Here is a 14,069-nt window from a genome sequence, read left to right on the forward strand (position 1 = left end):
TCATTGTTTCAGTAAACCAGCATATCAGCTGCAAATAGAAACAATTCTACTCTTTCTTTACCTATAATTACCCCAATGCCAAAGTAAATCTACTCCTTTATTTATGTTTACCTTAAAGACTTTAATGTCGTTATTTTATCTTTATCATAATGGCTAGCATTTATGAAACTCTATAAAATATTATTGTTGACAATGGACAGCCTTCCTTTATGTCTGATCTTATTGGAAAGGTTTCTACTGGTTTTTTTTCTTTTATAGATAATGCTAAGCACACCATTAAATCGTCTGCCAAAAGTGATACTTTTGTTTCTTACTTGTCTGTGGATATTCACTCAATTTGTTTTTCTTATCTTACTGTTATTGCCAACATTTCTAACACTATGTCAAAAAGAAGTGATGATGATGGGCATCTTTGTTTTACCTCAGACTTAAGGGAAAAATTCCAGTTTATTTCCATTTCAAATAAGAATGGCCCTTAGTTTTAGATAAATACTATTTATCATTTTTTTAAAAAGTCAATTGATTCTTATATTTTCTAGTGTTTTTAACAGAAATGGGTATTGTATTTTGTCAAAAGCTTTTTCTATAGCTATTAATACAATCATATGATTTTGTGGATTTTGCTCTTTGATATTGCAATTAAAAATACTGGTTTTTTTATAGAAAAGGAAAATTGAAAGAAAAAGAATGGTAAAGTTTCTCTGTCTTTACTACATGAATAGGAATTAAGGCTGTTCAGCCAATAACATTATATACAATCGATCTATAGTATACATATTATGTATGTATATGTGTATAGGCTACCAGTATCTATCTAGGGGTAATTTCTAGAAGGAAATAGATTGTTACTACAAGGAAGCAAGGACAATGAATAATATTTGCATCTCTTCCTGCACTACTGTACATAATGGGCACTTAATAAATTATTGTGAAATAAGTAGTAAACTCCTTGAGGGCAGGAACTTATTTCTTTTTGTCTATCCTCAGTACCTAGCACATTGTCTGAAATAAATGTTTAATAAATGCCTATTATTGAGAGATTAATTAATGTGAGATGTTTCTATGATTTGCCTAATTTGGATAAGAAATATTCCCAAAGATATCCTCACATAGTGGCACCTTGTGTACTTTAATAATCAGGCACCATTCTTCAGTTGAAATCGGGAAAGGAGTACTAACAGAGATGTGGAAGGAGAAAGAATTTGTATCTTCAATCCTCATTTGGAAAACCATCAAGTTAAAAATCAAGAGAAACCACCCAGAATATTTTATGTTGTTAAAATTAGAATTCTGTAGACTCATGAGGTTGAGAAATAACAAAGGAATCCTTTGATCTTAACCATACGAAATTTGCAAAGTTAAGTGACAGAGAAGATACAACAGCACTTTAGCTTTTTAGAATGTAAGATGCTATAGCAAAATCTTACTTTGTTGTTGTTGTTGTTGTTGTTCAGTCACTTCAATTGTGTCTGACTCCTCATGAACCCATTTGGAATTTTCTTGGTAAAGATACTGGCATGGTTTGCCATTTCCTTCTCCAACTCATTTTACAGATGAAAAAACTAAGGCAAAACCTCATTAGCTCAGACTAATCATAGAATCCCAAAGGTAGAAGAAACCTCAGAAGTCATCTAGTTCAACTCACATATGGACAGAAATCACATCTCCAACATACTGGAATTCAGCCAGACTTTGCCTAAAGGTGTCTAGTGAGAGGATTTTCAAGAATCTTGCAATTGTACATTTACAAACATTGAATAATATTGCTATAGCATGAAAGGACACTTTTATAATCAGGAGTGTAAATTAATAATTTTCTATTCACTTCTGTAAATACTCTATTTCAATTTAATCTTAGTTTTTTCTTTAGTTCAAGCTGTACTTTGTATAGATCACTAATGATTAATGATATGAATGAGAGGAGATAATGTTTAAGATTAATTTTTTGTTTCTTTTTTAGAATTAAGAAAACATATAATGTTTATAATATTTTGATATATTAATTCTTCCCATTACGTATGGGAAGAGGTGTATGAAAATCCACGTTGTCAAACTGACATAATCAGAAAAAAATTGGAAATGCTTATTTATTAAAAACCCAGAAAATAGGTATTAAACCTTACGTTGAATGTTAAAATATCAAAAACAGATTTTACTTCAACTTCTTATTTCAATTCTATGTGAGTCTTTATATTTCAGATATATTTCTTGTAAACACCATTTTGTTGGATTTTGCTTGCTAAACCATTTCTTTAACCTCTTCCATTTTATGAGTGAGTTCATTCCATTCAAGTTCCAGTTGTTTCCTGCCATTGTCTTCTTATACTTTTCTTCCTCTGTTTTCTATTCTCCCTTGTTTATTTCAAGTTATTCCTCTTTCTTTTTCCCCCTTTTAACCATCTCTTTATAAACCCTTATTGAAGCTTTAGTTTAGTTTTTTTTTTTACCTATGATTAATCCCTTCCTAATCTCTAATCTCCTTTATATTCCACTTTCCCCTTTTCTCATTTCTATCTGTATCCTCATTGAATTTCTACAACAAACTCTTAATGTTCTGCTCTCTTTTGACTAATTTAGATGAAAATGAAGTTCAGGTGATAACTTTCTTCACACAGAATTCTAAAGAATCAATTAGAAATTAATTGAAATAACTTCAGCAAACTTTCTGTGTATAAAGTAAATCCGTATAAATCATCAGACTTGCTGTATAGTACTAGTAAAATCTATCAGGAAGAGAAAAAGAGATAGAAATTGGGGTAGCTAGGTGGCACAATGAGTAGAGCACTGGCCCTGAGTTCAAATCTGTACTCAGACACTTGACACACTTACTAGCTGCTTGACCTTGGGCAAGTCACTTAACCCCAATTGCCCTGCCTTCCCCCCTCCAAAAAAAGAGATAGAAATTGCATTTAATATTACTACTGGATATACAAAATGCTTGGAATTCTGCCTTACAAAATAAACAAAAGAATTATATAAATACAACTACAAACAAATATTTACAGAAATAAAGACATCTAAATAACTGAGAAAATATTAATTGCTTATGTGTAGGATAAGTCAGTATAATAAAATTACGATGCTGCCTAAATCAATGCACATATTCAATTCCATACCAATCACACTACCAAAGGCTTACTTTATAGAAATAGAGGAGGTAGATAGCATTTTTCATCATGAATCCTTTGAGATTGTCTTGAGAATAGCTACCATTCACAGCTGTTCATTGTACAATATCGTTGTAACTGCATACAATGTTTTTCTGATTCTGCTCACTTCACAACAATTCCTGTAAGTCTTTCCAGGTTTTTCTGAAATTGTCCTGATCGCCATTTCTTATAGCATTCATTATTTTATTACATAGAGCAATGTTCCATGACAATCACATACCACAACTTGTTCATCCACTCCCCAATTGATGGGCGTCCCCTCAATTTTAAATTCTTAGCCACCACAAAAAGAGCTGCTATAAATATTTTTGAACATTTGGTTCTCATAATAAGCTTTTAACAAATGCTTTCTAACTGCTTGTCCTCTAGAACAATCTGGTTTGGCCACTTTGCTATAACATCTAAAGACCCCATCAGAGTTGCAATGTGTTCTTAACAAGGATGCCTAAAACCTCCACCAGAAATGTTAACAGACTGTCCATCGAAAGATACGTGTTATACTTATTCCAAGGGTTTTAAAGGTCTTAGAAACTCAGGGCCTTTTCACTTTGGCAGTAGTGTCCTTTGGAAGATTATTTCTGATACTTGAAAAATATTTGCACATTTCTTCTTGAAAACAGGGATGTACATTTACTGAGCACCAGGGATTAAAACAGATCTGAATGCTTAGAGGAAATAGATTAAAGACAAATACATGAATATTCCAGAAAATATTTTTTTTTGCTTTGATAATCTATGATTTTATGTACTATTTTGCAAGGGAAAGTTAGCTCTGATAAATCAAAACCACACTACACATAGTGAAAACATATATACTGAAAGGAGTCAACTGCATAACATTGAGAAAGTAACTTAATCTCTCTGGGCCTCAGTTTCCTCATCTATAAAATGAGGGATTGTACTAGGTAACCACTAAAGTTACTTCAAGGTCAAAAATATGAGCCTTCCCTTTTACATTTGTCTATTGAAATGTTTTTCAAACATTCTCTTAAAAATGTATGCCAGTGAGGAAAAGAGGTTCAGGAGAAGAAGAAAATCATTCTTTCTCTTTCCTTGAGTCCATTTTATCTTCATATTTGGACAGCATTTCTGCTATGATCATTTTTTTCTTCTTCTTCTATTGTTTTATTATAAGATAGCAAGTCATCTTCCTGGATGGTTGGAATATAGTTGAGGGCATTCGACTTTGACTTTGGCACTCACTTGCTCTCCCATTCAATTTTTTGCTACCTTCTGCTAACCCGAATTGGATTTAACAGAGCTCTGGTCAGCCACAAAGCAAAATATTAGAGAACTCCTTCCACAAATTTCATGAGCTTACGCAGTCAATCAAGTAGCATTTATAAAACATGTCCCATGTGTCAGACATTGTGCTAAACACTGGGGATATAAAAAAGGCAAAATATAGAACCTGCTCTAAAGAAGTTCATCGTTTAGTGGAGGAGACAACATGCAAACACATACAAACAAGGGATACACAGGATAAATTAGAGATAAACACAGAGCTAATGCAATAGCATCAAAGGGGATTGGGAAAGGCTTCCTGTAGAAGGTGGGATTTCAACTCAGACTGGGAAGAGGCCAAAAAAATTAGGAAGCAGAGATGACCAAAAGAATTCTAGACATGGGGGATATCAAGTGAAAAATCATGTAGTATCTTGTTCAAGGAAGAACATAGAGACCAGTCGTGGGGAGGAGAGTGGATGGGGTAAAGTGTAAGAAAATTGGAAATATATAGCAAGAGAATGGGCCAGATTATGAAGGGCTTTCGATACCAGAGGATCTTGTATTTGAAGGTGGAGGCCATAGGGAATCACTCAGTAGTTTGCTGAGTGTGTGTGTGTGGTGGGGGGTGGGGGGTGGGTGACATGGTCACATCTCTACTCTAGTAAAAAAACAATCTGATAGATGAGTGGAGAATGGACTGGAGTGAGCACAGACTTGAGACAGGGAGACCAATAAGTAGAATATTGCAGTAATCCTGGTGTGAGACAACGAAGGCCTGTACCAGAGTGTTGGCAATGTCAGAGGAGAGAAGGAGGCATATATGAGAGATGTTACTAAGCTAAAACTGACAAGTTTTGGCTACAGATTGGATATAGGTGGTGAGAGAGAATACGGCCTTAAGGATAACATCTAGGTCGCCAATATGGGTGATTAAGAAGATAATGGTAGCCTTGGCAGTAATAGGAAAGTTAAAAAGTGAGGAAGGTTTGGGGGGACAAATAGAGGTCAGTTTTGGACATGCTGACTTCAGGAAGTTTGCAGGATATCTAGTTTGAGATGTCCAATAAGCATTTGAAGATGGGATACTGGAGGCCAGCAAAGTGATTAGAGCTGAATAAGTAGGTACTAAAATCATCAATGATGACTGAATCTATGAGAGTTGATAAGATCACCAAGAGAATTAGAATAGAGGAAAAAGAGAAGAGCGTCCATGAGAGATTCCTGTGGTACACCCTAGCGTTAGCAGGTGTGACTCTGCTGAAGCTCTGTTAAAGGAGACTGCGAAGAAGGGGTAAGATAGGTAGGATGCTGCTTCTGATTATTGCCCCAGGACATTATTCTGACTTCTGATCTTTTCCTTCTGGACACCTTATAAGGAGCTGAAATGCATCCTGACATCAACCAGTGAATCTCAGGCCATTTTAAGTTCTACCAAGAGTTATATCATCAGTTAAAGAAATAACAATTTTTCTATTCCCCACAATTGTGTAAATAGAATCACAAACATATTTATGGTTAAACCCTTAAGTAAAACCAAATTGACAAGGGGTGAGGCAGGGAGATGGTTACATATGTATTCCTGCAGATATTTCTTTTCACGGTCTTGTGAGAAAGGGTGCTTTTCAGAGTAATTTTTGAAGCAAACACATTTAGTAATGTTGAAACACTATATATACACCTTGGTTATTTTATGACATACACCATAGGCAGTGAAAGGTAATACAGAAAGATTTTATAATCTCTAAAAACATGGAAAAAATGATATGAAAAGACAGAAGTATCTGCTTGTAAGATATCCATACAAAATTCTCTAGGTCTTCCCATGAACTTTGCCTGAAATGCAGACCCCCCACCCTCATCTCAGCTTCTTACACTTCCTAACTTCCTTCAGCCTCCCTCCCAAGGCACTTCTCAATTCTCCTCCTCCATTTGTTAGGATCCTTACCCCCATCCTGTACTACTTTGAATTGATTTTGTATCCCAAAATTCTCGGTGTGGTTTTAAACTTTAAAAGTTAGTTTTAAACTTTAAAGATTAAAGTCTTAAACTTTAAAAGTGTAAAGTTTTAAACTTTAAAGCTTAAGCTTTAATAGTATAAAATTGTGCTGAGACTTTTGGGATACCTCTTATTTTGCATTGATTTACTGATGTGTAACTAGGCTTCCACTGGAACCCGGTGTGGTTTTGCATGCCACTATGTAGGTGGAGGCAGTCATGACTCCCGGCTGGCATTGGCAATGCTGGGTGAATTTCACGACACAATTTTACTGCCCAGTAGAATGTGAATGCTTTGAGGGCAAGTTCTGGTTTCTGTTATTGTTGTTGTTTGTCTTTGTATCTCTTAGGCCTGGCAGAGTACGTGACAGAGAAGAAGTGCTTAATAAATTCTTATTGAATGGATGGATGAAAGCATGAAAAAAAGAAAATAGGTCTGGATTCTGCTTTTCATTAAAGTCACTGACTGATCTCTATCTGGTCTGCTTTTGTTTTAAGCTCTGGGTACAAAGGCCAATTATTAAAGATTTCCTTGAGCAAATAACTTCTAATTTGGCCTCTTATCCACCTATTTCATTCTAGAACACTTGCATATGTGAAATGATAGGACTCTTTAAAAATTTAGACTTCAATCTAGAGAACATAGTATTAGATACTTCGAGTTTCTTCATTTCCTGATAAAACAAAGCATAATTTAACACATCATGTTTCATTCACAGCATTTTAAATTAATCTTTTTCAATTGCCTCACTTGATCCCTTGTTCTCTGCAGTTTTACTTGGGTGTCCAAATTTGTATCCAAATTGACCTTTGAAAGACAAAACAAGATTTTGAGTACTTAATTTTTTTAACGGAGCAATGCCTAAGTCTGCATGACTTGGAAAATGTACCTTCCAGTTTGCTTTACTTTTTAATTGCTCCTGTTCTAGAGTTGAGTGTTCTTCGTTAAGTGTCATGCTGTTTGCCAAGAACTGAAGGTGAAGAGGAGTAATAATAGCAAGAGGCTACTTGAGAACAGAGCAGGGGAAGAAATTAACTTAAAGAGAAATGAGAACCAGAGAGAGGCACAGAAAGCAACAACAAACTCAAAATCATCGAGTCATTAGTTGTGGTTGCATGAGTCCATGCTAAACCCCAGAAACTGCTTTTGACTTTTGTAAATAAATTCATGGCAGTATCCCACTCTGGCAGACCTGAAATGTGGGCTAAGTAATTAACCTTCAGGTTGTCAGAACTGATACTCTGTCATCATCACAATGTCACCACTGGTGTAAACCCCAAAGGAAAACATAATTCTTGTTGCTGTCACTCTCATTTGTGGACCCAAATCTCACAAAGTTTTTTAAGCTTCATTTTAAATGCAGACTCCTGTCTAGAATTTTTTTAAAAAAAAATAGAATAAGTGAGCTAAAGTGTCTTCTGAATAATAATGTTTAGGGATGGGGGTGGTCCAGATTTAGGTATCATATGATTACATGTGGTATCTAATCCAAACTATTTACTGATTAGTTGAGACATTTCCCACATTCTCTTGGCACATTGACATCTATTTGAAATTTTTTATTTAATGCACTATAGAATTCTAATGAATCCCCAAACAGACAGGAAGCTCCAGAACATTTTAACTAAATTCTTTTGGGCAGTTTCTTTCCCAATATGCACTTCTCAACCAATACAAGAGGAAAATGAGAAATTTCCAAAACCTGATTCCTACCCTAGTTATGCTGGTAGTCAAATAAATGAAATCATTTTCTATAATAACTTGCAAGGCATAAATCATGACTTGGAAGGCGATTGGCAAAGCTACAAGAGAATTAAAATGTTTATTCAACTGATGAACAAAATCCATTTGTACCCCGGGTATATTCTTCTATGCGTTCTATTCACTCACTCTGAACACTCATTTTCTCTGTTGTCCTCATTCCCTGCTTTGGATGGGATGTAGCTAGCCTGATGTAGGCATAAACAGAGCTCCTGCAGGCTGTATAAAGTGTTGTTAGGCAGAGCGGTGTCATGACTTTGCCTTACACTATTAATTTATTCCTAATGATGGGGCTTGAGTAAACAAGTGCTGGAAAAGCCTACCTCTTAAGGTAGATGTAGCTAACCTTCTGAATCATTGATACATTTCTAGACCACTTATTGGGCTTTCTGACTAAATACTAGTTTCCCTATAGCTTGTCAGAAAGAGTATATGAAAGCATGGCTTATTCAGTTTTCATTAAAACATTTTAAGTCCAGCATTAGCGCTTATTTTAGGGTTACATTCACACTTCAAGGCTCTTCAGACAGGACGACCCTGCAGAATGTATGCAGACCAAATAGAAAGTGAAGGCTTAGTAATGAATGCAATATGGAATTTTTTTTAAAGATTTGAGATAACGGGTAACATTTTTTTTATTATTTCTTCTCAGGAAGATAACAAGAGCCATATATTCCGATTCTAAAAATGATTTGCAGAGAAGAAAAGACTTGTTTTATCTTGCCCCCGTAATAGATTTTTTTTTTCTTTTGCTGAATTCTCTGCGTGAATAACGAGAGTGGCAGCCATTTTCTCCCAGCTCAACATCAAAACCCCTTTCATCTGCTGTCTAAATGCAAACAAAGCAAACCTTCCACCAGGCCTTTCTTTCCAGATAAATTAAAACTCTCATGTCCTAGGGCCTAAATCAAGCCTACAGGCCTTCCCTAGATAAATCCTCTCTCAACCTGAAATCTTCTTGCCACACGTGCTCCTTGTAAGATAATTTTGCAGTAGCTAATCAATAATGCAACAGTAAATTGCATTTAAATAAACATTAGCAGCCCCTCTTAATGAATAAAACCTCATCTGCAATTTGTCAAAGTCAGAAGTACTGGACTCTTTTGATATTCATTAGAATATTGGAAATTGGAGCTTTGACAGGCTTTATGTACATTGCAATTACAATTTTATGTGTGTGCATGTGCCTGCACATATGCGTATATGTCTCTGTCCACCACTGAAAGTCTTATTTTTTTACATTCCTGAATGAATCGTGGCACAGCAGAAGGTTTCTGAATTTGAAGTCATGCTCCTGCTACCACCATGGTTAAAAATATATAGTTGGATAATCCTACTTTCCATTGCAAATTGAGAGGCAATGAAGTTGTACTATACATTATAAATTTTTCCCCCTATGTATCTAATTTAAATTCTCTAGCTAGATGGGGGGAAATGGTAGCTATTTTATGCAATTTATGTTGATGAAGGAATGGGCTTTATTTTGTGTTTTATAGGTCATCATTTTTGTATTGAGGTTTAATAGAACAAACATTCCTCTTATTTAGAAATTCTGAAGTAATTGTAATAGTTTATAAAAAGGATCATTGTCTTTCATGAAAAATGCTCCAAATTATGAAAACATCAGTCTAAAAATTTACATTATAATATAGATTGCAACTGTTATATGGAGTCTAACTAGTAGCATTTCCTAAGATCCAGATCAATGGCTTTAAATAAATATTCTCTTTAGGGAGGCTGAGGATCCTTATTGCTCACTGTGATTTAAATCTGATTGAGCACCATATTAAATAATGTGCCACAGGTAACTCTCTGCAAAGGACAAAACTCTGCAACACTAGGTTGACAAGGGAAACTAGAAGTCTTTTCCTATTTTTCTAGATTTTTATAATAATAAAAAATTCTAAGTGTAATTGCTCTCCACTGAACTATGAAGTTATTCTGCTAAGTCTAAAGATGTCTAGAAGTGGAATACAAAACAAACAAAAAAAAAAACAAGAGTTTGAAACCAAGCAGAGAAATGGCAAGTCCTTCATGTTTCAGCCCATTGGAGAATCTGTTTGTTGCTTTCAGTGTGACAGAAGTGTAAAGTACATGAATATGGGGACAAATAAAATGGTGATACTGTGTTTGTTGTCTTAGAAATAATCTGAGGAGAAAGGTGCTTGTTGCAAATAATCAAATATTACAATTCTGTGGAAGAGGCAGTGGTACCTGGAGGCACTGGACCGTGAGTCAGAAGGCCTGGCTACTAATCTCTGCTTAATTACTTAGAAGTAGCATAATGTTGGCCAAGCCAAAATGGTAGACTCAGTCCTACTGGCTACCTCACAGACTTGTTCTGAGGTTCAATTGAGATAACAGAATCTCAGAGGTGGAAGCCTTCTTACCTTCTATGCCCACATAAGAGTTAATCAATAATCAAAAAGCATTTATTAAGTCTTTATTTTATGCCAGACGCTATGATATGTGCTGGAGAAGCAGGATAAAAACAAAAACAACCCCTGCCCTCAAGGAGTTTACCTTCTGAAGAGAAACTTTGTCTATAAATTGGTGAAAATAAAATGCATTTAGAATGGAAGCAAGGTAACTTTGTACTGAAAAATCATCGCCTAGCTTTTACCTGAAGATCCCCTATGAGAGGGACCATATATCCTAAGGCAAACTTTACTTTCCAACAGTTTGAAAGTTTTGTGTTTTTGTCATAGTGGTCCATTGTCATCGTTGTTAATTGATGCAGTTGTCACCCCTTTGTAATTTTCATCCTTTCTCCTTATTCTACCCCCTGGGGCCAAATAGAATCTATTGAATGCTTCTTCCACATGACAGCCTTTCAAATATCCAAAGATGCTACCATGTCCTGTGATATCTTCTTGTGCCCAATCTAAATGTCTCCACTTCCTTCAAACAGCACATGTGGTCTTAAGACCCTTCTACATCAGTCTGGCTGGATGCACTTCAGCTTATCCAAGCCATCATTAAAAGTAGCTCCTAGAATTAACATGGTACTACAGATGTGATCTGCTCAGTGTAGGAGACAACAGATATATTGCCTCTCTACTCCTAGATACTATGCTCCTCTTCATGCGGCCTGAGATTGTTTAAATTTCTTTGTTGTTCTCTCACGCTTTTTTCTAGTATGGAATTTATAGTCTACTAAAACTCTAAGATCCTTTTCAGAAGAACAACTGTGTAGCCAAAACTCTCTCATCTCAAACTCATGAAGCTGATTTTTTAAAAAAAAATCCATTTTACATATATTTATGTGTATTTTTACTGAATTTCAAAGGTACTCTTTTTTGTCCCCTCCTTACTTTCCAACTCTCCTTTATGTCTTGTTTTCTCTTATTAGAAAGTAAAATCAACCTTAAAAGACTGAGAGAAGGGGACTATGTTGCAGTACAGTTATGTGAACAGTATAATTAGAATAATCAGAACAAAATAGTAACCATAAACAATTCTATGTTAACTTCAAGGTAAGTCTGTGGTGGAGTGCCCCAAGTATCTGTACTTAGCCTTTTCCAATTTAACGATTTTATCAATGTCTTACATAAAGGAGTAAATGGCATGATTATCATATTTGTAGATGGCACAAAGGTGGGAGAGACAGCTTACATACAGATTGAAAACAAGATTCAAGGAGATATTGATATTCTAGCTTAGAAGTCGGCACACTATGACTCCTGCCCAAATGTGGCTTCTCTTATGTTTTTGGATGGCTCACTTTACCATTTTTGTCTTTCTTAGTACAAAGATCATTGACCTTGAAGCAGAAGCATCCTAAAAACTGAGCAGTCCTTACTTCTTTCTGATATAGGTTTTCATCTCACCAACCTCAAGCACAAGTCCTCTCTCTTCATTCATATTCTTCTCCCTCCCAATATAGCCTTTTAAAACCCAACCCTTTCCCATCTTGTCCTTATCTTTCCTAACCAGCCTGAGTTTATTCTGAGTTTTATTTTTCCTCATATTCTTCTTACAGGATGATGCAGTGATTTTGTATTCATCTTCCATCATGGGCCTTTGCTTCCATCTTCTGTGTGTGTGTGCATATATATGTATATGGTAAAAATCTACCTTGATTGGTGACTTTCCAGTGTATTTGCACCAATATATTTAGAGAAGTACACTCTTTCTTCTTCATTAGAATTATTGCTCTTCTTTTTTTCATAATTTCATCTTTGGAAGCTTTCCAGTCGCTCCTGGACTAAACTATCCTACAGAATATTAGATCATGAGATCCTAGCTATACTTTTACTGAACTCTTTGAAATCTCTCCTCAAGTCCAGAGGGCATACTAAATTAGATCTGGCTTTATTCTCCTTCCTTACCACAAATTCCAAGATGGAATGATCCCTTTTCCCTAGGATTTCTATTCTTTCCCCTCCAGTAGCCAGTTTTTTTTTCCTTCTTGGTTACAATCAAATGATGTATATGAAAATACTTACTATAAGATGTTATTTTTTTTTCAAACAATATCCTCTATAAAGGAATTAATAGCTTTTTCACAAGGAAAACCATATACAAAGGGTACTCAGTGAGTTAAAAAGCGCAGGTCTCTTTAACTACCAAACAGACTACTAGTGAGTGCCCCATCCTTGGTAGTATGCTTCTTCCTTAGTTCATATTTCAAAATATTATCAGTCATTCTATTATTTATAATATACAAGATGCATTCAATGGGTTGCATATAGTTAAAATGTAAGAACCTTCGAAAAAGTGATTTGTTTCATTTTATTATTGTTTCCTAACTAGCGAACACAGTGCCCTGAAAGTAGTACATGCTTAATAAATACTTTTTGTTAAAATATAATTTACATATTTCAATGGAAAAACTAAGCAGATTAATAAATGCACAAAGAATCAATCCATTTAAAAGATATATTTTAAGTGTTTGTATATCTACTGAAGCCTGTGCTATGGAAAAATGACATGTCAAGGACAAACCGGCAGCCCTAACTATTGAGATCTCCAGAAGTGGAACGCGGTGGCTTTTAAAAATTGCCTTTAAGCAATGGTTGGATGACCACTTCCTGAGCATTCTCTCGGGAAAATTCTTGCTAAAGTATGCTTGGGCTTGGTGTCCTCTGAGCGAGGTCCCTTACAGTTCTGAGATTCTGTCTTTCTCTAACAATTCAAAATTACTTTCTTTGAAAGGAAGAAAGCATTTATTATGCCCTTACTATGTGCCAGGCACCGTGATGAGCACTTACAAACATTATTGCATTGGAGCTTCACAACGACCCCAGAATATAGGTGCTATTATCATCCCCATTTTACTTTTGAGGAAACTATGGCTCAGGAAGGATAAGTGATTTGCCCAGGGTCACACAGCTAACAAGGATAAGGTCATACTTGAACTCTTGTCTTTTTCACTCAAAGTCCAGCACTCTATCCACTGTGCCACCTGGCTTGCCACAAAAATAAGATGTTTGGTGTCTTATTTTTTGCACTTTTGTATCAACAATGTTGCTTGCTGCTACTGTGGCTGTGTAAGACCAGTAACACCAGCACACAGAACGGCTGCTAGCAAAGGTCCTTTGATCTGCTTTTCTAAGGAAAGCAACTTAAAGGGATTAATAATCTTACCTTAAGGAAACATGCAGGGGGAAAAGCTAGCACCCTGAACTTCAGAGAGAATACAAACAGAAATTACGAACATACATTATATAAACAGAGCATATAAACACAAATCAGCAGACAGGCTTTTAGCTGTCTGTCCAAGCAATACACAAATGGTTAGCAGAGGGAGAAGCACCAACAAAGCCAGGGGGCTCTTAACAATGGCTACCCAGAGTCTCATTGGGTCAAATCACACAACACTCTTCCAGTGAGTGAGAGCCCCAAAACAAACTGCCAACCTCAGATCTTATATACTCTTCTCAGAGGGCATCGCAGCCATGTGACTCAAATCT

This window comes from Trichosurus vulpecula, chromosome 1 (assembly GCF_011100635.1).
Source record: "Trichosurus vulpecula isolate mTriVul1 chromosome 1, mTriVul1.pri, whole genome shotgun sequence".
Lineage (NCBI taxonomy): Eukaryota > Metazoa > Chordata > Mammalia > Diprotodontia > Phalangeridae > Trichosurus > Trichosurus vulpecula.